The sequence below is a fragment of the Neopsephotus bourkii genome, unplaced genomic scaffold, assembly GCF_033783945.1.
Source record: "Neopsephotus bourkii isolate Nb327-2 ecotype Australia unplaced genomic scaffold, CSIRO-AGI_Nbou_v1 NB_318, whole genome shotgun sequence".
Classification (NCBI taxonomy): domain Eukaryota; kingdom Metazoa; phylum Chordata; class Aves; order Psittaciformes; family Psittacidae; genus Neopsephotus; species Neopsephotus bourkii.
The window spans coordinates 6,996,665-7,020,775 of NW_026900826.1; the positions used below are offsets into that span (position 1 = coordinate 6,996,665).

At 41.0% G+C, this 24,111-nt stretch overlaps 1 protein-coding gene across 3 annotated transcripts in view; it reads right to left on the minus strand.

The window, feature by feature from the left end:
* TRPM1 (transient receptor potential cation channel subfamily M member 1) overlaps nt 1-24,111 on the minus strand; it is a 124,458-nt gene that overhangs the window by 82,356 nt on the left and 17,991 nt on the right. For 2 of the 3 annotated variants that reach the window (XM_061347561.1, XM_061347559.1), the window contains exons 2-3: nt 16,677-16,817; nt 15,024-15,095 (exon numbers count right to left, since the gene is read on the minus strand). The gene's annotated coding sequence lies outside the window, so the exon portion shown is untranslated. Of the gene's footprint in view, nt 1-5,253; nt 5,376-15,023; nt 15,096-16,676; nt 16,818-24,111 lie in introns of those variants that run through there. The other variant, XM_061347560.1, reaches the window with a different exon arrangement.

Consider the following 24,111-nt stretch of genomic DNA (forward strand, 5'->3'; position numbering starts at 1 on the left):
CCAAAACCAGAAAAACCAAACCAAACAAAAAGAGAGCCCAAGAAGAAAATTACAGTGATGTATGAAGTATGAGTCTATTATCCTTTTCATGGAAGACATTATCTAATTCCAATTTGATATAGTGCATATCCACTACTACCAGTATGTGTGCAGTTAATGGTTAAGGAAATGTGCAGTCCAGCCAGGCTGAGAGCTGTAGCTGGTTTTCTCCTGGTAATCCACACTGTCATTAGTGATACACGGAGGAAGGAAACACAAAAACCCAACCACAAAAGAAGGTGATGTGTCACCCAGGATGTCCTTTGTATTTTTTACGTAGCAGAGATATAAATGAGTAATTCATCTTTACTGTACCTCAGCTGCTCCCTTATTTGTTGGAGATGAAATGCTTCCTTGCTTTCCAAAGATACTGAAGTTTAGGTTTTTAATAGTCAAGTCACCTCATTCTTAAGATGGAAAGTAAGCTCTAGGCCATACAATCTAAGTGTAATACACTGTATATGAAGCTAGCCCTGTTATTACAACAACAAACTGGAATGAGACGGGAGCACCAAGAGCCTGTTGTGCTGGGCAGACTGAAGATATGTTGTGGGGGCCATGTGGGTCTGCACAGGGTGACCATAGATCCTAAATTCAAAAAGACTGATTTCAGAAGTAAAAAAACCCCACTCCCAGTGGTGGGGCCCCCCCAGTGAAACTGAGATTCATGCCAGGTGACTTTAACCTGTACTATATAAACATAGACAGCAATCAGTTTCAGCCTCACAGTCCTAAAAGCAAAGGGAGTTTTCACATAAATTTCAGTGAGGATAGAATCTCATGACAGTAATAACTTTTTCTTTTAGCTGAGCAAAAAAACCCATCATCATTTCAGTATTCAGTACACCACTTTTTTTTTCTACACAATACTATGGTCTCAAACAAAGCTAGTTAAATACATTTCTGTATTTACCAGCAATGAAGAAAAGGCTGAAACAATGTCTCTTACCTAGCTAATAATGAAGGATATGAAAGGATAGTGAAGAAGAAGAGAGATATGAAGACCTAGATTGCAAATAAAATGAGTAATTTAACGACAAGCAAGCACTAAAGTCTTGAACCTGCACCACTAGACTGCAGCCCAGAAAACTCCACTGACCTCAGAACTGAAAGAATGAACCTGTAACTCTGGAAGAAAGCAGCTTGTTTCTGCTTCCCACCACAAGACAATATTTACAGCTGGTGACAAAAGGCCACTCCCTGCTTGGGAGAAAAGAGAAGGTATGAGCAGCAGTGCACTGCAACTCTGCTCATATTCAACATAGTGAGTGAGGGAACACGGCTCCCTGCTGTGCTCCATCATCCCTGAGAGAGAGGAAGCACCTGCTTCTTGTTGGAGGATAACTGAATTACTGTCAGGTCTAAAAAGGGGAAAGGACATATGCCTATGCTCTGTTAATGTGTCAGTTCTCTTAGTCACAGCATGGAGTTCCATTGTGAAATTCCAAATACATAGTTACTAGTGCCATTTCCATCTGTAATCTTCAACGGTAAATACTTCTTACCTCCATCATTTGGCATTTGGGGCTCACTCACCAGTAACGCTTTCTTCGCTGCCACCAGCTCCATCTGGTGGATATTCTGCACCATTCTTGAAGTGAGAGAACAGAATTTTCTGATAGTTTTTCTGTCATTTCTTTAAAAATATAAGCATTAAAATGTGTAATATTAGACTCCTTTGATATTATATTAGCATGTGGGAACTGTCAAATATCTGAAATGTCCATCTTGATTTGCAATTAATTGTCCAGAAGAGGTTAAAAACCTCTCTTCAAGAAAAGGAATTTAATGGGCCAGTAACCTTTCCTAAACCATAATGTACTGGTACTGTACATAATCATGTTGCTTTGATGGTGAAAACTGTTTTTTTAAAGAGAAAAGCAAATAAAATACATAAATTTGGACTAGTAAGTAATAATGGTAACTGTAACCTACAGAAGACCTAGAAATGTGCACATATATTTTGATGCAAGAAGAACAAAGACAGTATGAAGTATGAGTTAGCTGCAAGATAAACATGAAGTGTAGAACAGGTTTAGAAGTAAAGAAAGGAACTGAGAATCAGACAGAATCTTCCTGACCCGGATTTCCTATGGGACCATGTGCAAGTCACTCTGTAGTATCTTGAATACCTTGGTTTCTCTATTTGAACAAAAGAAGCAATCATATAAACCTATGCAAAGACTCCTAATTCCCTGATCCCTGTAAAATCATTTGGAGTCCTTGGACAGATGCAAGCATGATTACTGTTTGCTAAGTGCTTGAGCAAACAGTCCCTGCATTTTTACATGAACATTCTCCACTATATTGACAAGCTCAGAGTTCTTCACAGAAATGAGTTCAAAAGTTTTGCAAGATGTTCAGAAGTACTTTGCCAACACTAAAGAAACTTCCCAAAAGAGAAAGAAAGGGGAACCTCAGCTGAACTTCCAAGGTTGTTCATTCAAAAGGGTTGCCTATGCAAATCAAACATCTCATTTCGGAGTTGACACAGCACCATAACTAAGAAAAAACGAAAGTGGAGAAACACAAATATAACAGCATTGATGCCCCTTCTCTGCATTATAATTCTAGCACTTAAAATTATCTGTATCTCAGTTTAATCTATTTATCACTGTTGATGCAGTTGGGAAACACAGCTTTAATCTGGCACACAGCAGTGTGCAATGAATCAGCATCTCCTAGATGGTCTCATCTAGCAGAGCTTAGCACCTCTCAGTGTGTTGTTGGTCCCTAGTTATTCTCAGAGTATTCCCACCTCTATCAGTTACAGGTTCTCCATTCCTGCTAGGAACATTTGTTATAGTAACACATTCCAGCTGACCAACTCATGTCACATCCATCTCCACAGATGTGATAGATGATGGTGGATTTTCTTTGCTACTTCCTAAATTTCAGCAAGTGACATTGATAAGGGATACATAACAGGGCAAGGACTTACTTTTTGTCGTTTTCATAGGCAATCTCCTAACATTTTTCAGTGGGGATCACATGAGTTAGATAACTCTCTCTGGACTATAAAGTCTCAGACATCAATAAAGACTGCTCCAAAACACACATGCAGGAGTCAAAAGAGCAAAGCAAGACTATCAAAAACTACAATCCTGTCTGACCTTGCAGTAATAGGATCACATCAAGATTAGTCTATGCCACAGATTAAGCCTACAAAAGTAAACTAATCTTACTGCAGCTAAGACTGTATGTTTACTTACTAAGGCTGGGAAAAACTCAGGAGTGTAAAATGCCTGTCTGCTGCAACAGACTATCTAGACTGCAGCTACATAAATGTTCAGCACACTTACTGCTGCACCACTGACCTTAAAGTGGCTTCAGAAAGAAAAAGCTCTGTGAAGAGCTTTTAAAACTATATTGTGTGATTGATGAAAAAAAAAAAAAAAAGCATAGTCAAGTCAGCAGAGCACTGTTATACTAAAAGGCTCTTATGGACTCTACCAATTCACATTTGAGCAGTCAACTTTTTGTGTGAGCAAAGCAGAGCAAGCAGCTTCAGAAAAGGTAAGTTCTGCACCCCAGCACAAAGATGCCTTGCAGGCAGCAGGACAGCCTCCTCTGGCTGCAACAGAAATATTCCATTCAGGCTGCAAGCAACAGGAAGCTCTGAGAAGTAACAGAAGAACACCACTGTGTTTATCTGCCAGTGCATACAGCAGCTGCCTAACTGTAAATGTACTAGAGCCCACCACTGCCCTGCCACCAGTCCCTTTGCACAGCAGTCACCAGACTCATTACAAACACAAAACGAGTGTTTGTTCCGTGTTGAGTACCATCAAACTACCACTTGCCCAGTCAGTAAGAGTGACAGCATTTGTCCATCTGCATCTGAGGAATAAGGTGCATCTAGGGGCATTTTCTTCTCATAGGAAGTTCCTTTCTGGTGCATACATCACACTTCTCTAGAAAACGTATTTACCAGTCTGCACATCTTTAGAAGTTGTCCATTCTGCCATCTCAGTCCAAGCTCACAATCCTTCTGTACGCTTCCTTCTCTCTTTCACCTCTATTAGTTAAAATGTGCTCCAGATTCTTTAATTTTCATCACAACACCAACATCTGACTGAAAGAGAAGGACTGGAGGAATTAACACATAAATAACACATTTTTTGGCCATTTCCTCAGATGCTTTGGTTTTCTACCCATGGAAACAATCACAGCACAAAGTCTCTAGATAACACAGCTAACAGTTGTGCCTGTCAAAACACAATAAGCAAGATGCTGAGCTGACATCAAAGATCCTGTTTTACTGAAGGCATAGGATAAGCAGGACTGAAAACCAGGCTGTGAAAACCTCTGGACAGTCACCACTGCAGAAGCACCAGAACAGCAAGGTCCCTTCAGAGGAGAGTAACTGTGTGTCACCATCGCACTACTGCTACCTAACCATGCTGGTCTATTCTGAAACTTATTTTTTTTAAAGAGCTTCTGGCTTAACAGGGATAAAAGTACTAAATTTAAACAAAAATTTTAACATATCCACTTAGTGTTTGTGCAGACATACATACACATATATTCAGACAATATATTCCTGCTTCTTAGTCTACTTAAAGTAGCTTTCCCCACCTGTCCTCAAAAAATGTCATCTTCATGTTCTACAGGACAACAGAAGTGAGTGAAATGAATTCGTCAAGAAACATTCTACAGGTAGGTAGTGTCTTGAGACCAAATTCATAAATACTGAATGAAGTCCATGATTAATTTGACAGAAGATGAAGAAAACTTCTTGACTACCAGAAGAAATTTTAGTTCACTGAGAATTACTGTCTTTTGCCATAGGGCATTTTGCTTTTTTTCCTTTTTTTTCTTTTCCTTAGCAATTACTACATCTTTCTGGGCCCAGTCTCACATACCTTATAGGTGTTGAACTTTCCACATAAAATTTACCGCAGTTCAGAAACAAAAGCAGTGCATACTTTAGGACTTAGGGGAGAATTAAGCACAGAATGGCTTTATGCCAGCTCTCAGCAGTAGGCTGAATTCCACCTTTAATGAACTTGGTATGAAGTAGGCTTTTCCAGTATCTGCAGGATAGGCCTACTGTTAGATTAGAAAACTGTTGTTGTTTCACTGCAACCAAGTAATTCTCAACATATGCATATTTGGATCTGAATTTTGACATTTGCTTTAGCAGGAAATAAGCAGATAAAACACGAATCAACCAAAAGTGCAAAATAATGCAATTATTACATGGCTATATACCTGTGAAGTAGATCAAGCCAAATGACTTCATTTAGCTCTTTGCATGTGCTGGCTTTAATCACTTCTTTGTTCTGTTTATACAGTATCTAGCTCAACAGGGTCCATGCCTTAGCTTTCTAGGATCACACCAAAAATAATTCAATCAGTACCTCCACGTGCTCAAGGGTTTTGGTTTTGATCAAATCCAGTGGGAAAACAAGTGTACATTGCCTTCTTACTATCCACTACTCCCATAATATTCCATTATAAATATTAGTATTAAAAGGAGAAAACACATTCAAGGCAGTAATATTTTTTTACTTCATTAACAGAATTATTATTCCGTAATAAAATTCAGGAAACTGACCACCAAAGGCCTATTTCATGAAGCCATATCTAGTTGTAATTGTGAATGGAAAAAAAAAATAAATCCCAAACTGAAGAAGGAAGAAATACAGTGATATGGCAACTTGAACAATTGGCATTTTTAAGATGAAAACTTGGCCTGAGCTTGATGCAAAAGGCTTTAAATTAGTTGTGCTGGAAGGCTGACAACTGGCTTGAAATGGGAATAAGACTGAAATCAATCATTTGTAGCTCTGAACACATACATATGCAATTACTCCTGATGACTATATCCTTGATTGACTTCATTTGCAGACACTTATCCTGACCATGTGCAACTCTTGCTTCTATAGCTTAACCTACATTTTAAATATAGGTTCTCCTAAGAACTACATTTGCCTACAATTAACTTTCAAACTTTTAATTTCCAAACTTGTGCAATCTGAGGATGAAGGCACATACTGATCTCATTCAAATCAGTATTACTAGCAGAAAACTGTATCGAGCAAGATTTCTGCAGCAAAATTAACAAAAAGTTTCAAGTAAAAAGGTGCCCTGCCCATATTCACCAGTGCTTCCTGGCTGCTGTGTTCTGATTTAGACCTGCGAAGCCCCAAGCTCTCACCTCAGTAATGATGAGGTGCAGGCAGTTTCTCATCTGAGCCACTGGAGGCCCAGCTGGCAACTAAGCCCACCACCAAGCTCCGTTTCAGCTGTCCCATAATCAATAAGGACACAAAGAAAGCTACTTATTGATCTGATTTGATCTTCTATTATGTGTTTATCTCAAAGTGCGACTGTGTAAGTGTGGGTGGTAAAGTGAGATGAACTGCAAGTGTTCAGAAATGCATCCCTTTGCCAAGGAGGACTGAAGAAATAATCATGACAGTGCAACAAAAATAACACCCATTAGATAATACTGGTTAATTTCAAATCTTTGCCCTTCATCCTGTTTACAGCATCTGCCATTTTTCATTCACCATCTATTTCTTTTACTGTTCTATGTATCAGCAATATTTTATTCTACACGAATACAAAGAAAACTGAACTTCGATAAAGCGCATACCAAGTACATATCAAACGATATGTAGGTACCTCTGTACTTTATCTTCAAGCACATTTCAGATGGCAAAAAATTTTGCTTTCGTTAATAACTCTGAAGATACATAAAAAAAATCCATCTCTTAAATACAAGAAAGATAGATGATGTCTTTGCTTAGATAGTATAATCCAAGTATATTAAAATGTTATTGCATTAAAAGAACAGCTCAGATTTAACCTATTTGGGATGAATTCAAGTCAAGTGTCAGAAGACATATCAATGGAGATAACTACCACTTGGGAGAAAAACCCAGGCAGTTCTCATCTTACTAAAGACAGAGGGAACCTTTTCAGCATCCTACTTTGCAAAAGACCTCTGAGCCAAGCAAACTGCCACTCAAAACATCGGCATGCAAGATGACCACACTTCTTTTCTCAGTGGCACCCAATCTGTTTATTTACCTCACCTTCTTCATTAAAACAGAAAAACGAGAAGCACCTACCTTGTCAGCCTGGAAGAAAGCACCATGTCCTTCGGATGTATATTAAACACAGTAAGATAATGTTTAGTTTAAAATCAAAGTATTCCCCATAGCCGTTAGCACACAGAGGTTCTTTCAGCTCTGCTGGAGGATGTGCAAACATCTACTCAAGGATTTAGAAAGGGCTAATTCCTAATTCCGTCGACTAAGCCTGCTTGCTGCTATGGACTGCTACAACCTTTATTCCTTTTGGGGACTTACTGGTTGCCCAAGGTGACAGCACTGTGTCACAACTAATCATGAAAGTGATATGGTAAAGGCTTTCTAAAAATTCAGCTTTGAGTAAAAAGATCAAATTACTCAGTCTCTCACCTTTTAGGCCTAAAAACCAAGCAGGTGGTTATGTTTTACTTTTCCTGTATTAGCTGATATACAATAAAGTTACATATGCTTTCCATTCACAAGCCAAACTGTCACTCCATGAATCAGTGACAGCAGACTGGCACAGGCTGATACAACTCCGCAGATGGCAGCAATTCTAAAAAAGAGAAGGTCAAGCCATGCCAGTAAAAGGAGTGTGTGTGTGTGTGTGTGTGTGTGTGTGTGTGTGTGTGTGTGTGTGTTCATTTTTCAGTTTTGGGTGTAGGCCAATTCATCTTTTCTAACCATGTAACTTACAACCAGGCTGATTACCAAACAATAGAGCAAATCCTAGGAGACGTTAACACCTGTAACTGCCATCCACAGCAGGAACAGGAACAATGGTATTGATTGGAGACATGTTGTTTGATGTTCCTTGCTACTTTGAAAAGAAACAAATACCTAGTTACCTAGCTGTGATCGTAATTAAACTTCCAAAAAACAGATGAAAATGACATTACTCAGTAAGGCATCCTTCAACGAATATGTAAGCAGAGACATGGAACTTAACAAGATTTCTGTATCACAAGTTGTTTGTATTTCTGTAAGGGAAATTCCGTATTTTAAGTCAATACTGACAAAAATCTAAATGAGGCATTTTTGGTTTAGGTTGATTTCTACATCCTGGAAAATAACTTCTTCTTTGAACAAACTATATTGTGGCATTTAGCTTCAAACAATCTGTGCTCACCTGGACTACTGCATTTCATCATGGGATGTGTAGCTGGCTGCATATCTTCATTGGTGGCCTGTGCCCAGTACCTCACATAATGCAGTATCTCAACTGACTGGATGGATAGGATTCCTTCTGGAAGCTGGAAAAAAGCAACATGACAGTGAGTTACCCACTGAACTAGCCCTGGATAGAAGGCAGCATCTAAAGCTTTCTGCTTCTTGACTAACTTCACTATTTTAACTTTGAGCTCCTACAAAATGATTTCTTGAATTGTGCATTTATAGGGCTTTACATTACCGCTTAAACTCAAATCTTATGAGGCTCCTTGGGGATCATAGTACTTTCAGCTAGTAGTCCAAGTCTTAACAGTTCTCTGGTGTTTTCCCACATCCTTTCATAATAATCTGATCAGATGCTATTTACATTTTTTAACATACAGGCCAGACAGATTGTCCTTGATATTTAACAATACTTTGGTCTCTGCCTGATGCTTTAGGCTAATATTTAATTTCAAATGAGAGATTAAAATATTGCAACTGGATATAACTGCACCAGAGACTGCAGACAAAGAATTCCATTTAGAAAACACATACATGAACTAGTAATCCCATTTTCATCAACCTCAAATTTCTCCTTAACGTCAGTAAATCTGGTGTATGAACATATTCCAGAAAATTAAAATATTTATGAGAGCTCATACAACAAAATCTGTCACTTGCAATTAGCCACCTTCAGCTAGTCTGTAGCATCCAACTATCTTCTTTACAAAGTTCAAACTATTACACTGTAAAACAATTCTGTGTACTGAAGTCTACCTTTAGATAATCCTGATATTCAGATTCCTTATGGTCCCATTAGAGAATACAACATGTGCCACAGAGAACCCTCTAATCATGAAAAAATCTTTGAAATTTTTTCCAGCTATTCCAAGCAGGAATCTGTGTCACAATGACAGAAGAGAGACATGACAAAATCTCTTCTCATCTTAGCCATTCTTTTCATGGTTTCTCACTTCCTCCTTTCTGCTTTTAGAGCATGGAATTGCTCTCAGATATAGAGACATCTGTGTCGTAACAGCAGATAACACTTTTCCTAGTAGGAAATACCACCTCACCCATGAGCCACAGTCCCTTTTTTTGCTTCTTTTCACCAAAGAATGTCTCATGAGAATTTAGCCAAGAACAAAAGCCTTTCTTAAACACACTGAGCACCTGCACCAGAAAAAATCCCATTTCTATGTATATGATTACTTAAACAAAGCATCTTTGCAGGACAGAGTGCTAGGTAATAAGCTGCCCTGTGGGTAAACCTTTTCTTTTGCTCACCCTCCCCTCCTCATTTACTTGGCAAATGATTTTCCACAGAGGTGACAAGACAGTTGCAGGAGAAGTTCTCAATTTCTGCCAGGTGTTACTCTGCCAGAAATGCAGAGTTCTTGCCTGAAAAGCACGGAACAGCACACTTCCCATAACTGAAATTACTCTGTGGTCTGCTACTTCCAAAACAACGCTGCAGTTTCCATAAATGGGAAACCATTTACAATTAATCTGCTTTGTAAGTATCAGTCTTGAATAAACTACCTTCAGAGTTGCATTTTCTGCACAGCAGCACATGCCAAAGTAAAAGGTAGCACTATACAGGTTTGTATGCGCTTCTAAATTAAGTTGATTTAAGTTGTTTTGTGTGTCCTAAAGCAACTAGAAAAGTCGTAATTAATGCAGCCACAGACGAACCTTTAATTATTCTTTATGTTTTGTAAGTCCCGGAGACGGACGTTTCCATTTGCTTTCTTAGTCTTTCATTTGGTTTCGCTATCGCCCACAGCGACTCCTTCTGGTTTAGGTTCGTTTCTTTCTCTTTTTTACCTCTCCTGTGCGTCCAGCCAGGCTTCCCTACATCATCCACACCGTCAAGTTCCAGCAGATGGAGCTAACAAGCTACCTGCTTGGTTTAACTAGACGGGAAAGATAAACTGGTGTATTGGCCAGACCGCTATTAACAATACTAGGTGGTAAGAACTTCTCTTACGCAAATCAAATATCCCCCTGTGATTTGTTAGTCCTGAAGCAAAGTGATGGGCACCTTCTTCTCTACCCTCCTAATTTAAACCATTGATCTCATATCAGTACTTTGCTTATCCCTTCTTCAGAGAACCATGGAAGGTAAAGGCAGACGTGGAGAAAGCAAGGTGAGTCTATACTTGAGTAATTTTTCATTTTCACGGTTAAAGTCACGGTTTACCATGGACATGAACTTCCTAGTTAAGCAATTACCAGTCCCAGATGCTACTAAACTGCAAAACCATGGATCTATCTTCACTTAAAAGGAGGATGAAAGGACACATTTAATTTAGACTAATCTGGCAGCAACTCAAAAAGACAAAGAAACAGGTCGGGACACTCCTACTGGCACACCAGAACAAGACCCAGGAAGGACAGGAAGATTATGGGAAAGAGAAGCAGATTAATAAACTGAATATGCAGAGGTTCCTGATCTTTCTATTGCAGAATGAGACAAAGCTTCCAACACTGGAGACAAAATCCTTGTTCCTTGGATGCATCCTCAGCCACAGTAATCACGTTCTTAGGATGCTGGCTAACAGTGCACTACATCCCAAATGTAATTATGATATCTAGTCTGATCTTCTACACAGCCTTCATTAAAGATCATAAACTGAAAAAAAAATCCCACTGGAACACTGGCCTATGAAATGAGTCTCTCAAAATGGGAACTACCAGCATACAAAAATGTTATTTCTATGTAACTAAAGTTCAGCCTGTGTAACAGGTTCAGTCAGATAACACAATCCAAAAACATGGATTTCCACCTCCCTACATAGAACTGACTATAATCCTGCTCTTCATACTGTTTAATTTTATTCTCCTCTTGATCTACTGGGCTGTACACCCAGACAGCAAAAAACTGCCAAAGTGCAATTATACCAAAGATTGGCAGGTCCAGAACAAGAATATATGGCAAACAGACCACACGTTACTTGCCCCAGTAACCTTACCACCACATAGGGATAAAGGCAGATTCTGACATTTAAGTTTATTTTCACAGAAGCAGCAATTGAAAGAGATTCCTGGAGATAATTTTTCACGTTAATTTTAAGGTAATACAATGTTTTGAGAATTTTATTTTTAATACAATCCAAATTTTATCAGCTGGTGAAGTAAATGAAATGAGATTAATATAAATATGATCAGTTGAGATAGGCTGTGGATACTGACCTGTTTAAACTGTATGCTGTTAGGCTATATCAGCAATGTAAGAGTAATTGATGTAGCAAAATCTAGACAACAATAAATGCAGAAAGCATGTGAGTATTATTAAGAGTAAGCTACCGTTACAGCAGAACTACATTTTATGGGAACAAAATGAGAATTCTAGCTAAGAACCCACTGCCCCTCTAATGTGCTCTGAGACAAAGAAAACTGCTGAAGCCAGAATAATACCATTAGCAAAATCCTGTTAGAAAATTAGACTTACAGCTGGTAGTAAGAGACTCTTAAAACTATTACTACATTAACTGCTGGAAAACACATAAGGAGATTTATAGCTACCACAAAAGACGATTGCTTCACTGCTATTGTAAGCAGTATCAAACCCAGGCATTAAATAATGTGGAACTAGAACCAACCTAAGAAATTCAAGATTTTGACTGAGGTTCTGCTTTTAATTAGCTCAGTTTCAGGGAGAGAGAGATGAATGTTCATTTTTGGTTTAGGTTAGTGTTCATAGATTTGGAGAACACCCAGCTGCTGCTGAGGATGCTGGACAAAAAGGTTGTTAAATAGGCTAAGATCCCGAGGCTCTCAAACTTCTCCCAGATCTTTTGCCAATTCCCAGGACGACATTCAGCATGTTCTAGTTCTCACTCAGGCCCAATCTTCCCCCACCTATTCTTCCTCCTTACCAGAAGAGAAGCAGGCACTTCACTGCATTTGGATGCAGACTGAGGAGAGATCAGACAACTCCTAAGCCAAAGACATCTCTGTGAGCAAACCTTATTGGCACAACCACATGATCTTATATCCGAAACCCAATTAGGCAGCTACCCCACATACCAGCTTTGCTAATCAGTGCTTTTGTTCTTCAGCAAAGAACAATATGGAAGAATTTAAGCCACTGTCTTCCTCATTTGCAAGGCCAGTTTATCTTCTATCTGCTGTAAACAGGCCCTTCTGTGGTCTGCACTTGTCCTTGGTGTTCCAAGTAGAAGACAGTCAGAGCACAGTGTTCATAACACCTCCTTTGTGACCCATGTTACAGCACAGTCTGGCAGATATACTGGCACAGAGCCACCATCTTTTCTAGAAGGGTCTGAGGAGCAATCAGACAAAAGAAAATACATGCTTTCCTTCCAGAAAGGGTCTTCCTAAGGTCCAGCTTTCACTTGCCTTATCTTTTTGTGCTATCATCATAGTACAGCAGGACCACATACCAAAGGAAAGTTGACCTCGCAGGCATCTACAACTGTGTGACTACTTCGCTGGAAATGGGGTTGAGTGAGGATTCTGAGACGTCTTGCAGCATTTTGGGGGGCTTAGGCAATGACTTAGGTATTTTGCATAAGCTGTGAGAGTAATATCATAACACTGAATTTGAATAATGCCAATAGGTCCCCCACTGCAGTGAGGCAGCTAGGCCATCTAGAATAGCTGACACAAGAAACAGGGACACAGTCAAGGCACTGTTTGCTCCTTTTCATCCCTAGGAGATCCCTCCCAATTACCCTGCGTGGCACTGATGCAGGGCAGCTCCCCCTCTCAGCCAGAGCACAGTGCAGTGACACAGGTAAGTCACATATGAGATGTACAATGCAATGCCTGTGCTCATTCCCTCTAGTAGACAGCTCACAGCTGAGCTCAACAGTAGTAGTATAAAGCAGAGAGAAAAAATAGCTCTGTCTCCTACACATTAATGAGCTTCCAAATCTCTGCAGCACATCTGTTCAGACATCTCCAGAGATCTTAATCTATGTTAGGAACTAATTAAAGTTATGAAGAAAGATTCTCACCCATCCCTTAGAACATTTACCTAAGGAAAAGGGGCCTGAGAAGCCTCCAGTCAGGTAGAGTACAATATGCTGGCAGCTTCTGAGGACCACAGTGACACCTCAAGTATGAGAAGTTTGCCAGGGACAGGACCATGGGGCACAATGTTGCTGACCTATCCTGTCTACATACTATACATCTTTCTAGCTGCCGAAGCTGTCTAGAATCCTAGAAGTGGAAAAGTAATTTGTCTTCCCCCTTGCTAGGTTGCAGGTGTTGTCCTCTGCTTCTTACAGCTACCCCACATTATGGACCCAAACCAACATTCTATCAATTGAAAGGCAAGCCGATTCAGAAAGCAAGCAAGCAAGCAAGCAAATAATGGCAGTTGGATTCACAAGTTGACACATATATTCAACAGTAATAAACAGAAGCTATTGCAGTAAAATGTTTTACTATGACTATTACTAGAATTACTTAAATTAGAACAAGAGGGAGAAAAGTGATCCTCATTTGAAGTGGTCAGTCTCATTGCTTATGATCTCAGCTACACAACTAGCTACTATGATTTTAGCCATCAGCTGTGGCTTAAATGAGGTATTACACATGCTGGCAGGCCCACTTACATAGAGGAAACAGACTTCTGCACCTCCTTTCATATAGTTTGTAATCCAGAAATGAACAGATGACTGTGTGCAAAGTCTGGTTCTCCTGATCTCACATGGATATCAGCTCCAAACTCAACATTTCCTTCACTCAAATTCCATATACACTGGAATATTTTTGTATTTGTATTCAGAACTAAAACACTGCAATAAATGCAGCAATACTGTACAGCAGGTGTTGTGCAGATCAAGATCTTTGTTCCTACAGGGATAGGTGGGTGAGGCTTTGTACTTTAATTGTGCTGTTAAAAAGCTTACATGAGTCATTGAGTCTCCTCTTTTTTGCCTCTCTAATGGCCTTGTACTATATCAACACGCATGTGTGTGATGGGATCACGGATGTAATAAGAAGAACTTTGAAGAGTCCCTGCAGAGATACCAATGCAGCTGGTGATGTTTCTAGTCTTAATTTGGAATCACAATACATAAGAAGTTGCATTGCTAATAACAGTAAGAAGAAAAACAGATCATACTAACAAATCACAGAGAATCCAAATTATGAACTAAACGAAAGTAGCCCAGCTAATCTCTTCTGAATCCTGGCACTCCAACAGGTATTTGATAGTCAAGGCAGAATAAATGTCAAGACAAAATTATTAATTAATCCCTTGGGAGGGGGAAGCGGGAAACAGGAAGGGAATGTAAGTTGTCTTTGTGGAATGTTGTCAGATGAGAATTAAAATTCCAGTCTTTACTGAGGCCTCTGCTGGAATGTGAGAAATACTGGGCACATTCCCCTCATGCACACACACATTTAGTGTTTTAATTTTCCATGGCATGCTGGTTAAAGGCTCACAGCTGCATTCTTACTTGGTTTCTCAGTAATCTTGGTACATAAACACAGTGACACCCAAAGCTGCATTCCTCAGCCCTGGTGCCTTGTCTGAAATCGAAGCCATTTTACCCAGGAGTGAGATACATCTGAAGGTCCCTCCTGGGACTAGGAGCAAAGTGCTGTACAGGATCATCCTAGGGTTTAGCCTCCTGCCTCCACAAAAAGCTCCTCAAACATGCTACCAAAAATGACTTAGAATATCTTAAGTGGCCAGAAAAAATCTAATTTCACTTTCAAGTAGATGGAATTTAGCTTATGCTCTAAACCACTATTTAATTTTCATTATCTATCACACTGTTGATTGGAGCTATTACCCAAAGCACTTACATTTCACAGGGAGAGGAGGAGGAGAGGGAGATGTGAGTTTTCTTCTTATGGTAGTTTCCCAGAAAATGCAGTCTAACACTGCCTGTACAAGGGATAGACACATCTCTTCACCACAGGGGCAGTTCCACAATTTGTAACAGAAAAATACAAATCCTCTTCCTAATACCAAATAAACAAACTACACAGGCCACTTATTGTAGGCAACTATTCAATAAATCACAGAATAACATCGTGCGATAATAAAGTCAAAGGCAAACTTCCAAGACAAGTATAAATGGAGTGGGATTTGTTCCAGTAGCTTTTCAACAGGTGCCTTATGATGAAGACGATACTTTTAAAAATGTCACTGTAAAACCTTACTGTTTTGCTTTGCTGAAGATGAGAGAGATTTGCAACTCTGAGAATCCCAGTAAATATTACCTGAATTTCTAGGAGTTTAAACAGTTTGAAGAAATGCATTCATCATGAAATCCACCCTGTACTGGGGCCAGAAGAGGATTTTACCAACTTTATCTGGAGCTAAGGTATTACCTGTGATGTAATGAGCAGGGAATCTCATGCCCACCACACTCCTGAAGGTTGCAAATGCCATGTTATAAAGTACTGTTAAAACTCAGATGCTAGAATGTAACTCCCATATGCAAGAGGAATATAACAGATCACAGTAGAGTGGCAGGCTGTACATAACAAACAGCAATTCCTCACAGATTCAGGCAAAAATTATGTTCCTAGAAGTCCCACAGTGCCAACGGAAACTCCCCTTCTAAGGGAACTTTCCAGGACTACAAGTACTGTCCAGTTAGCAAGAGCTGGTGCCAGAGTCCTGCCCACTTGCCTTATCACTCATTAGAGCGAGTCATTAGTCACTAACTGCAGTTTCTGCTGGACTCACTGAGGGCAACTGAGGCCACAGTGAAGCTAAAATTTAAACCTGCAGGTAAAAAATATTGCTTTTCTAAGAGTAGTTCAAGTACACATCAAATACACAAGAAAATCTATTTCCCATGGTAGAAGAGCTTCCTATTTCCTGCAGCACCAAGCATATGTGCTCCAGATGACTGACACCAAATAACACCTAAATCCATCAATGAATTCCATAAGCACGGACACTAAGTCAGGTTTTTATGGGTTTGTGTCTTTGGCCTCACCGCTGCATAATAATACACAAGGTCATGATACAGTCTCCCTCTCATAGAATTATTCGGTCTCTTCCATTCTATTAATCTACTTAGCCTAGTTTCAGACACTGCTCTGCTGTTAAAGCTACCCAAAATCAGTCAGGGGAATCTGCAATAGGCAGACAAACAGTAAGGTTGCATTAGATCTCCCTGGTTTTGGAATCTAGGCTAAATATAATCTATCCTCTGCACAGCTATTGTTAAACTATACTGTTGGGAAAGATCAGGAAGAGAAAATACTTAAAATTCTGAGCATGTCTGCTCTTACTCTCTGAATCCAGAAATCAGAGTAAACTATCCTGCAGGCCAAACTTCAGTTAGCCTAGGAAAACATAGGATTCCTCGGATCTATTACTGCCTAGTGCCAACAGAACATTGCCTGTGTCACTTCCAGAGAGCAGTTGCCAAGACTGCGCTCCCAAATACAAACAGGCCTACCCTTTTATTTGGAAAGTTAATATTTAACAGTTCTGACCTCAGGTACTGGGACAGTTTGTGCTTCCCTTGACACAGCATGCAGAAAAGCAACTCGCCTCATTGGAGGACACAGAGGAGTGATGACCCTTTTGTGTTCACAAAATTCACCCAGGTTCAATCTGGCTGTTTCCATTCAGACCTTTAAAAAAACAGTCAGGAAGATGATAATCTTTAAGTGTCTAAAAGAACATACAGTCTGTTGTCCAAGATGTTCCCACTTACAAAGCCAATACTACTACTAAATTATTTTAGACCTGGGTGAAATCATTTTACTTTTCCATCATAATTTCCTTGTTAAATGAGGCAACAGTCGATACTATTTTCCCCTGCAATGTATTTTTCAAAGATTATTTGTTATCTACATAATTTCAAACATGCAAGTGGCCAGAGTAAACCAAACATTAGTACATCTTCAAGACCAGAAAACTGAGCATATTTGACAGGTAGTGGGGTATGCATCATATTTGAAGTGCATGCGGGCAGGTATTTTGTAGCCCACATATTCACTTTCATCAGTTATTTATTTTTCTTGACAGTTTCAACAAAACTTCTTACATTTTTCTTTAACAAATCTGACATTTAAAAAGTCATTTATTTAATGACTTCATGGGAACCTTAAGTTATTGAGGCACTTATTTGGACAATCCTTTTTGTCACAACTTGTAAGCTTGATTTGTCACTTTCTCATTACATGACCACTTGTTCATTACCCTCTGAAAACAGTATAAGTCTTTTCAGTTACTTTAGATCAGAACTTGCAACAATGTAAGACCTCAGTTTACACTTACATTTGGAAAGGCCAAGGAAGAGTTAGAGACTAAACTGGACCTAAAGTAAGAATGGAAATCCTGCCAAACAAAAAAGCAACTTTAACTACACTCACAGCTATACCTGTTATCATTATGTCTTAAAGCTGCATTGTTCAATACACTGATCAACAGGCACATCTGTTTGGTTTGGGTTTTGGTTGGCTGGTTTTGGGTTTGTTTTTTGTGTTCTTTTTTTTTTTTTTTAAAAGCCAGTATCATTGATAACCTCACACATTCTGTTACTCTCACACTAATACTTAAAGGAATAAAACATTCACTTTAATTACAGCAGCACAGAGAATCCACAAATGCAGTTGCAGACTTCTGGTCAAAGTGAGATTAGATGAGTGCCTGGAGTGGGATTAGAAGTGAAAGGACATATAGCCCACTTTACCATCAGCTGTGAGATTCTGACCTTTTATTGTTTTCTCCCATCCATAATCTTCTCCTTATGGTTTTTTTTTTTTTTTTGTTTATTTGGGTTTTTTGTTGTTGGGTTGTTGTTTTTCTTGTTAGATATAGACTCAGGAATTTCTGCAGTTTCTAAGGCTTCTAAATTGTTAACTTCAAAGACGATACATTATGAAGAGTAAATATTTGCAGTAAAATATGCACTTAAAGTTTGATCAACACAAATGAACTTAGATGTGTACTCCTATCAAATTCAGCGGGCCTGAATTAAATAAGGGCCACTACAACACAGGAACATTTGAGCAATGATATCTTGAAATAATCTTTTACATGAGGTATGGAACTCAGGTAAGTGGCATCTAAAGTATTTTTTAGAGCACGCAAAATAATAATTGATCAAACAGTCCAAATGCAAATAATACAAAATTAGTCCAAGAGCAAAACATCAGGGTGAAAGCTTCTGGAAGTACTATAAAATTGCTGCCCTTCAAAGAATTGCAATTTGGTTTACTGTGTTTCCTCTGTCCTACGCTGCAATTTGGTGTGATGGCAGAACGACACCAAGTCTGTATTTGGTGTGGGCAACCACACAGGGTTGCCTATACCAACAGGCCAGTCTCCACAACAGGTACTGACACCATCAAGAGCCAGCAGTCACGCCTGAAAATCTCTAAACTTCCTGGCTATCATAGAATCATAGAATAGTTAGGGTTGGAAAGGACCTCATGATCATCAAGCTCCAAGCCCTCTGCCATGGGCAGGGACATCTCACTCTAAACCATATTACCCAAGGCCTCATCCCACCTGGCCTTGAACACTGCCAGGGATGGAGCATTCACAACCTCCCTGGACAACCTATTCCAGTTGAAACATTCTAACTGAACACGAAGTACTACAGGTCTCCCTTACTGTGTGACACCAACAGCTAGCATAAGCCCAAAAGAATATACTGCAAATAGTAAGCAAAACTATTAATAAATAGGGGGAAATGGATGCAATCTGTAATAGCCTCCAACAATATGATTTTCAGGAAGTCTTAGTGAAAGATACTGTTATTCAGCTAAAAGCAAAAGACAGCAAAAGCTGAAGAGCTGAAGCCTGGGAGATCTACCAGGCCTACAGCACAGGCATTATTGTCCCATGAAGATGAGCTGTGCAGTTTTAAGCTTCTTCTACACTCAGAAACATAATTTCATATTTTCAGCTTTTCAACAGACAGACCATAATCTCCAGACCAAAATCCCCCATGCTTCGCAACAAACCTCAGGAGATAAACCACCTCTGGCAACATACTGAGATGACCAGACTCCGCACAGTGACTGATACTAACATAGCAGAATAAAGGTCTGAGGATATGCAGCCTCCAACTTATTGGTTCAGCTGTATTCAATCTGTCAACTATTCACAGATGCTCCAGAACACATATACAAACAAGGCTACCCTTGAATGCCTTCTTCATTTTGTCTGTTTATTTAAGCACTCATGGGGCACTCTACCCTCTCACCACCTTCAAACAACATTGATCTCTTTATCTACTGTCAGAACTATCCAATTCTTTTTGTGTGTATGGGTCTAACAACTTGCATTTACCAGAACAAATCCTGTCACGAGATACTATCTGTCTGTGATTACTTAACATGCTGTGACAGAATGCTGTAATGCAGTGGGAATTTACTAGCGGACACTCTTGAAGAATAACATGGTGCCATAGTCTCAAGAGGTTCATAAAAGTATTTGTAGAGCAAATCACCCCTCAAAAGAGCAAAGGGCAAAAGCATTACTAATGCACACTTGAGGATCCTGTTCTAATGCTGTGGTTTAAAGTGCTGAGGGTGCTCTGCACTTAAGAGATTACTTTTGCTCTCTTCACCCCAGACACCACTAGCATAAATTCTCTGCCACTAGCTGATTTGTTATATATTAAAGGAGCTGGTAGCAAAAAGTATAGGGATGAACACAACAATTGTCCTGAAAAGCGAGCAAATCCCCTAACACCCAAGAAAGCTGTAAAATGAGCATCTCAAAGACACTCCCAACCCACTCCAACTCAGTGACTCAGGCTCATTTGCTGTAACACTGCTTTGCTGGCAGAGGCATTAAAACAACTGGCCTTCTTTTCTGTGTACGTCACACTTGGGCAGCTGCTGATCAAACAGATACCACTAGTGCCAAGAGAGGCTGGATGGCAGCGTGCATGCAACTGTGCTCCAGGATGAAGAAGGGAAGCTGCTCTAGACAGTGGAAACAGCCTGCTGCTCTTCAGATGCAGTTTGTAGGCAAGATTGAAGGCATCAGATGTGGACACCCACTTTCCCCATCTCCTTTACTAATGACAGAGCTGGGGCACTTCTTACTAAATTGACTATTGGTTAAAAAAGACTGACAATATGTAAATAACCTGGGGGAGAGGGAACTGTTTCTACACTCCCATGTACTTGACTGAAATAATGTAATTTTTTATGACTAACAGGAGTATTTCTCATTGTATTGAAATAAAAAGCATATATAAAGTATGGTTCCAAGGTGTGGGCTAACTACTGAAGTAGTATTTGTAGCACGTAGCAACACACTGCAGTACTTTTGACAGAAGCAATGGAAAAGAGTAGGTACACATTCCCTTCCTCTGCAATGTCTTTTTCTGGCTAGGTTCACATAGGATACTGAAGTAGATGGCTCTAATCCAGCACGGCAAGTTCTATTTCCCATGCAGCACAGCCTATTTTACTCTTTGATTACAAGGGATATCCAAATACACTGTTAGGCTGCCTTTACAGTGAGACAAAGACTCTTCGCTGTTTTTACAAAGTGCAGTTTGTGTGTAGTAAACGATACCCTCTCTAGAAGAGAAGCATTCCATTCCTTTCCCCCCAGATCAGAGCGTGGGTGGACTGCTGAAAGAACACACGTCGGCGGCGTTTCACACGCATGTTCCCATTTACCAGAACGGACAAATCTTGCCTTTGCAGTCATAGCAGGTGGAGATTTCAGTGCCTGTCCCTAAACCCGTGGGAGAAAGACCCTCAGAAGAGAGGGGACAGACAGAAACCCCACCCGAGGGCACAGCAGCACTGCTTCCTCCCCCCCTCCCTCCCCAGCGGGAGCTGCACAAGTGTTGGTGTCTCTACACCAGGGAAGGCAGGACCGTTTCTCCCCACACCGCACGGAAAAAGGGCTCGTCCGCCGCACAGGTGCCCGAGGCTCAGGGAACCCCGGCCACGGTTGCGCCCCGACACACGGGCTCTTCCGGCTCCTCCGCCCACAGTCCCTAGCCGAGGAAGGCTGCGGGGAGAGGGGCAGAGCGGGGCGGGGAGCACCGGGCTGGGGAGCGGCGGGCAGGGAGCGGAGAAGAGCACGGCGACCGGGGAGCGGCGCGGGGCTGGGCAAAGCGCGGCGGGGAGCAGCGGGGGGGGGGGGAAGAGAGGCGGGGAGCGGGACAGAGCGCGGCGGGAAGGGAGCGGCGGCGGGCGGGGAGCGGGGCAAAGGCGCGGTCGCGATCCCTGGTGGCTGCGGGTACGCGCGGAAGGCGGCGGAGGCGCGGGGCGGTGCGAGGACAGCCCATCGCGTGTCCCGGGACGCCCCGCCCCGTCCCGCTATTAATAGCGCCGTGGCGGCTGCGGGCGAGGCTCGCGAGGGGCACCCGAGGACATTGGCAGCGCACGCTTAAACGGGCAACGGCAGCCGCCCAGGCGGCTTCGGGCCCCACCACTGCGCACCTCTCGCTGCGGCGGTAGACTCCGCAGCCCTTTCCTCGGTCATACTAGAGCGAGCTCCCGCTCTCCTGGAGCCTCCCGGCTGTGCTGCTGGCTGGGGCTTCTGCGCATCTTCCCCTGCTCTGTCCTGGAGTCTGGGACAGCTCTGCTGGGCTCCCCTGGGGTCCTCGTGTTTTAGCAGCTATAGTATTAGATATACTCAGGCAATCTGCTGAGACTGAGCACAGTAAACACGGATATACTGGAAATGGATATCAAAAGCACCCGCATTTCACGTACTCCCTCATTTCCGGCAGTGAGAAGTGTGAAAACAATGTATCTGGAGACCAAGAAGCAAAAAGTATCTGTATCTTGATCTCTTCTGTACCAGTGCCTAGAGTGAGGCCTGAGTGGCAGAACACTACTTGCAGTCAGGTATATACATCAGCAGTGGAAACTTCCACTTGGCTGGGTGTTGATTTTCTCAGGAGTAAAGTGCCTGCCCCTCTCATGTGATCCTCACTGTAATTTAGAAAGTTGGGATAACCTAAACAAATAAAGACCTTCAAAGCCCTCAGTGTTCAAGCCTCTTTGTCCTCAAAAGTGAGCAAATCCCCTAACACCCAAGAAAGCTGTAGCATGTGCAATATAATTTAGAAGTACTACCTTGTACTTCTGAACACAGAACACATGCTCTAACGTCAAACCCTACCAGACAGAAGAGCTTCAATCTTCCCAGCCGCTGTCCTCACAACAGCGAGCATCCAGTACACCTTTAATGTACACTTTTGAATTTGGAGTTTGACATGATTTTCTCCAGAAGGTCACTCAGAGGAAGAAAGGACTACAGCTGCAGCTAGCTATGCACCTACTTTACCAGGATCCTACATTAACTCTCCATTTCCACCTCTCCCTCACACTCAGCAAGCCACAAGATTTGTTTCTCTAAATTTAATCTTTAGAGCTTTGCTAGCCTTGACCTCGCGTAACTGAATTAAGTCAACCTTAAACATTGCTAGATAACTTTATTTATAACATAGCAACATTTGCATTTCTATAAGTCCTCACTTTGTGGCCTGGACACAGCATTTTGACATGAGCTGCTGACTACAACCTTTCTTCCTACTTATTCCAGCCCCATTAGAATTAGAAGCCAAAATGAGAACAAAATTAACTCAATGTGCCCACTAACTGAAATCTTGCACTTGCCTCAGGAGTGTTTAGCTGTCTTACACCTAGCAGGGTTAGTTATTTTTTGGAGAAATTAACTTAATTGCAGCAGCAATAAAACTTTCTGCTGTCTCACATCAAATAGCCTTAATCTGTCTGCAGTAATTGTGCTGCCTTTTGCTCCACTTTCTTGCTGCTGCTTATCACCATGCTTCTCACAGACAGACATCTAAACATGCCTTGTTTCAACTAAGCTGAAGGGAGCAGACTCAATTCTGCACCTCTTTGGCTACCTAGCCGCACAGCACCCTCTGGGTAACTAAGCCTTAAACACCCTTCCCCCTGGCTACACAGGTAGCATTTTGGCTACACTGTTAGAGAAGGCCTTGCAGGCTTCTATGGGAAACTGTATATGCTGACCATCTGAACCAATGAGTATGTATTTATTCACCTGATTACCTGTACAACCCTGCAATCCATCTGTTGTAGTGCCAGGCTATTACAAGGAGAGCCTATTCACTGATTACAACTAAACAGTGGAAAATGGTGCCATTGAAAAGACAAAAGCCAGAACATACGCCTAAGAAAGAAAAAAAAAAAAAAAAAAAAAAAGAGCAGTCTTCCTTCTTTTTAGCTTGACATCCATGCAAATACTGAAGATACAGAGGGGGAGCTTTATAGCACTGAACCTCCCTTGCTAGACTTTCTAGCAAAATAGAAAGTACTGAACTTTCAGGATCTTCCATCACCTTTCCTCTAGCTCAACTTCAGCTGCTATTACTGCTGATGTTTTGATACCATATGATACATACATCCACATACCTAGATTTCATGTATTTAAGGAAGAAAGGATTCTACTATTTGGATGTAGCCACATCTTGCACCAGCCCTTGTGACCTTTGGGATGTGCAAAAGACATGCCTTACTCTATTACAAGAGTTGGTTTCCCTCCTTAAATTCATAGCTTTACATGTCAAGAAAGTCAACATGCTTTCTTTGTCCATGGTGGGTCCCTTCCAAGACCAAGACCATCAACAGATTTCTAAGGTAACAGTATGCAATCTATTTAATTGTGTGACATTTTCCACAACGTCAAAAGTAAATCTCACAAGTTGACAAGTGACATACAAAACCATAGCTTAAGTGTGTCGTGGTTTAAACAAAGTCAGCCATAAATCACGCAGTCGCTCTCTCACTCCCCCCTTTTTTGCCCTCCCCCTGCTCCCAGAGGGATGGGAAGGAGAATCAAAAGAATGCAACTCCCATGGGTTGAGATAAGAACAGTTTAGTAACTCAGGTATAACACAGATCACTACTGCTACCACCAACAATAATAATGATAAAGGAAATAACA